This window comes from Clupea harengus, chromosome 12 (assembly GCF_900700415.2).
Source record: "Clupea harengus chromosome 12, Ch_v2.0.2, whole genome shotgun sequence".
Lineage (NCBI taxonomy): Eukaryota > Metazoa > Chordata > Actinopteri > Clupeiformes > Clupeidae > Clupea > Clupea harengus.
The window spans coordinates 25126658-25131576 of NC_045163.1; positions in this window are offsets into that span (position 1 = coordinate 25126658).

The window sequence follows — 4919 nt, forward strand, 5'->3', positions numbered from 1 at the left end:
TGCCTGGGACTTGTAGTGTATAAGGGATGTTGACGTTGCCTATGGGGTGTGTTGAAATTCTAGTGACCCCCACTCAAATGTGGCTTTGGAAATAAGTCATATTTGAATTTTATCTTGACATCAGCAGCACATTTAACTAGTCATCCAATTATGACCTCTTCCACAGTTTCTCTCGTAGGGCTTCATGAAAGTTTACATGACCGATTTAAGTTTTTGTTTTGTCACTATATTTTGCTCACATTTGAACAAAAGCAGCGACTTTCTAATGACAAGTACAACTTTTCATTTTTTACGTTTTACCCTCAAACCATGGGTATGGAAACACCCATTTGCACAGAGACTTTAGTAGGCTAACCTTAAATGTTCTTTTCTCAGACTGGCATATCATCTTGGTGTTTAGAAAAACAATCTTTCTCAATTGCACACCCCATATTAACAACTACCCCGGTAATATTTTAATCCACTGCAAAAAGTACAAAGACAATTTCAGCATGAATTGCATGTTACCATACTGAATTATCTGCACGTATGTCATGATTTTCCAGAAGCAATTCACATCCAACTGTATGTTTTTCTACAATGTGCTGCTTTTTATTGGGTAGTGAAAGGTAGGCAGAATGGGTTGGGTAAAGACATGATGCATATCCTTCTAGGAGTGTTTATGTGTTTGGATTTGAGAAAACATCTGTTGAGGTATGGTCCCATTATTGTGACTCATCTTTGATTTACTTAATTAACTGACTTATGTACACACAAACAACTCCTTGTATTTTTACTATTGGTTTGTTTCAGAATATCCTGAGACATTCTAGATGGCGTTTATTCAAAACACTTTTTTTTTTCTTTCTCAGATATAAACCTCTCTATGAGGACTACACACAAAGATAAGTGTTTTTCCCCTGGGACAACTATAGCTGGGAGGAGAGCGGTTCCTCCTCTGGGGCCTCAAATCCAGATCTACAAGGTAACAAACGCGCACCCTGAGCGCAACCAGCCAGAACAGGCTTGGTATGGCAGTCAGAGTACATTGTCAAGTAACCACAGCGACGGCGGTGGTGGTTGCTTTGGTGGTTGCTAGGTTGGCATTATGGCAGTGGTTGCTAGGGTGTGGCTAGGGTAGTTATGGTGGTTGCTATGGTAATTGGAGTGGTTGCTAAGCTGTTTGCTGAGCTGTTATTCATGTTGGTTGCTAGAGTTATCATTATGGCCGTGGTTGCTAGGATGTTGCTAAGGTAACTCATGTGGTTGATAGGGTGTTGCCAGGGTAGACATGGTGGATGCTATGGCAATTCAAAGATAGAGAGATGAATGAAATGAAGATGTAGAACTTAGATATTAAGATAGAGAGAAAGAAATGGAGACAGAGAGAGAGTGAATGAAAGAGAGTGAGTGAGTGAGTGAGTGACTTGAAAGTCAGAGAAAGCTGACATGAAAAGATAAAATATAGAGTGGGAACTGTAAGAAATAGACAGAAAACTGGGAAGAAGAGAGAATGGGTCAGGGTGAAGAGAAAGAGTGAAGGTAGTAAAGATGGAAAGAAGAGAAAATGGAGTGATACAGAGAGATGGAGTGTAAGAATAGTTGTAGATGGATAGATAGACAGTTGAAGAGTTGAAGAGTGATCTTCTATATTGACAGGGACGGAGAGAAAGGGAGTCTTCATATTAAGGGGTTAGATTAAATATATCTCTGCATTTTTATTTTCTATCTTATGCTATGCATTTTATGTATTCAATTTTATAATTTGAATTATAATTATTATTTTTTTTTTTTGCACTATATCGGAGTTATGTTTCTTTGTTTATGTGCATGTCATTTATTTGTGCATATTATGTATTTGCTGTAAAGCACTTTGAGCTGCATTCTTTTGCATGAAAGGTGCTATATAAATAAAGTTTTATTATTATTATTATTATATATTGGTGCAGGTGTCAGTGAAGCACAGGTGCATGCCAGTTAAATTACCCTATAATGATGTCACAATGGCCTAATGTAAGTCCATGGGAGGAATCTTATTTATTTATTTTTTATATCTTCAAAAGTACAAAGTTCAGAAAAATGAAAAATACACAGCCGAAGTGCCTAAGCCAACGTAACAAAGGCTTAATGGAAAACATTTCTTTGTTAAACAGTTTGAGCTGAATTAATCACAGAAAAAGGTACAAAGAAGAAGACAACGAAGAAGAAGTACCAGGATAACAGTACAGTGCTTTTCTTTGCTGCGCTATAATAAATACTTTGGTTTGTCTGAAATTTACAAGATTGAGCAATTAGGAAACAGATTCCCCCCATATAGCTATGTCTGCAGCCTGACAGTTGTTAAGAGTAAAAAATTTCACAAAATTGCAATCGCCAATCGCTTCCCTTCAAGGATCAGTGAGTTTCTGAGCCATTTGCAATTTCAGCAAGGAACAGTTTCACACAACTTATGCAATATTCATTTTCACTTGTGTTTCCAACCCAGGGAATAAATCTAAATGGGGTTTATGTCTTCCTGCTAAAATCATCTTGACAGAAAGTCTGCGACATGTCATTTTGTATTCACAGCAAAACACTGAAGTAAAGGGAATTATATTTAGATTCACACATGAAGAGACCAATCCATCCTTGTCTGTACATAAATCATGAAAGATGTGCAGACACGCTCTTGTGAACAACCCAATACTGTGGTATTGGTCCATACAGTGAGCTGAGCCACTTCTATTTCTCCCTACAGGCAGGCCTGGCATCAAGGGGGGGGGGGGGGGGGGGGGGGGGGGTCAAAGGTCACAGATGGGGCCGGCATGCAAAGTGCTATGACTAAGAAATGTGTTGGAGGGGAGAGCTGTTTTACGGTGTGCAAATGGAAAGTCACCAATTTGTGAGCGGGGGTGGGTGGGGGGGTGGGGCTTTGGAGATCACCTTGTCCATGGGAGCAAGACACATGGCAGGCCTGCTACAGGCCATAAATGAGCATGTTGGAAAGTGAAATTGAAATTGTCATCAGCACATTAATAATCCTTCAAGGTTTTTCAGGACCTCGAGCGTCAGCGCATTAGCATATCATCAACACCCCCGACTCACTGCACTCTGACTCAGAGGGTTGCAGTAGGTGTTGCCAGTGGCAGGAAGAAATGATGCTCCGCTTTGCATCGTGTGCCGTCTGATGTGTCTGGCTGTCAAGTCAAGAATGAAAAAGGGATTACTCTGACGACAATGTTAAATTCCTGTGATTTCTCAAAAAAGTGAAACAATAATTGAAATGAATGTTCATCCCTAAATACAATGAATACAATTCATTTTCAAAGCAGGTGCAATCAACTACAGTAGGATTGGCTGGTGTTAGCAATGCCATTTTAATTTTACCACCCACACGACCACTTTGAAACCGGATCATTAGGAAGACACTTTGAAACAGGAAGCTATTAAGAAGATTCCTGGGTGGATTCAGGGACGAGCGAAGTGTGAGTCGCCTCATGCCAACAGATTAAGGGATGAAGGGAGGCCTCTTCTAAGTAGAGGGCAGATGAAAGACCATCATAAGGGGTGTAGCAGATTAAAGACCATCATAAGGGGTGTTGCATGCTTGAGGGGAAATCAGGTTGGATTTAAGATAGCACTGAATTATTATGATTAATCATTAGTTTTCAAAGGGAAAAACTCTCCAATTTTGTGGTTTGTTTTATTTATTTATTTATTAAAGATGTTAATAACATCTTCAAACAGTAAATATTCATGTAAATAAATAAAAGCCTAGTAAGGTCAGTAATATTTGTTTACTTGTGGTGTTTGGCTTTGGTAAGTAATAAGATTGTTATAATTGTACCATCATTGCTCCAATTTCGGAGTAGATAATTAAATGATATTAAAGGCTTAAAACAGTTTAGTAAACAGTAAATGAGAGTCAGTTTGCACTGAATAAATAAATAAATAAATCGCAGAATGTTGCTGATACAAGGGAAATAGAAACCACGGGGACGGGGAGATGATCAGGAAATACTTTGAAGAAAATAACATCTTAACTTTTTACGTGTTCAATTACGCATCTCTCAGTGAAAACCTGCTTCACAGTGTCCATGTCACACAAACACAATTTCAAATATGTCTCTATGAGACCACCGTTAAGAACAGTTCATCTGATGAATAAAGTTTGGCATTTTGAAAATAATCCATCAGATATCCTTCTCTCCTTTATGCAACCTGACATTTACTGCAACGGGTACACAATGTTTGCTCAGATATTCAATATGAGCTGCCACCATGACAAATAACACTGGCTATATGTGTGACCATGGTGCTATGACAGGCGGAAGAGTACGAGATGCTGAACTGAGTACACATTAGAATGCGTCTATTTGTGTTCAGGTCCACTGATCACATCAGAGCCCCTTCATGACTATGTTTAATGCACGTTTGTCAAGAATGTTACTATTGTCAGATGAGACAGTCATCCTCATAACCCATTCAAAAGGGCTGCAAAAAAATATCTTTTCCATGAAATTAGTAATTTGTTCATTGGTTCTGATTGTTGTTTTGTGTTGAACAGAACAGATTCTATTCGATTCTATTCTATTTATATAGCGCCAAAACAATAAGATTGTCTCAAGGTGCTTTACAGAGCCCAGTGCCTGTATGCCATATGTAGTCACCGTTTACTTTAATGACATACAAAGGAGGTCTAATATCCAGTCTTACTGGGGTACTATTGGTTATTGGTGAAGAATATTAATGTGCGCTGCCTGATGCCTGCTCCCCTGCTGCAACCCTGTTAAGTACAGCTGTGGATGTGTGGAGGCGTGTTGTGGATTAACTTCAGCATGTGTTAGTCGGAGAAAACTGCATTTATTTTGGCAGAAAATGGCCTCCCGCTGCAGGTGCTGTGTGGAACTGGACCAGTTCCGGGCTGCCCTCTGTTCTCTGCCTAGCAAGAATTTAGTCAT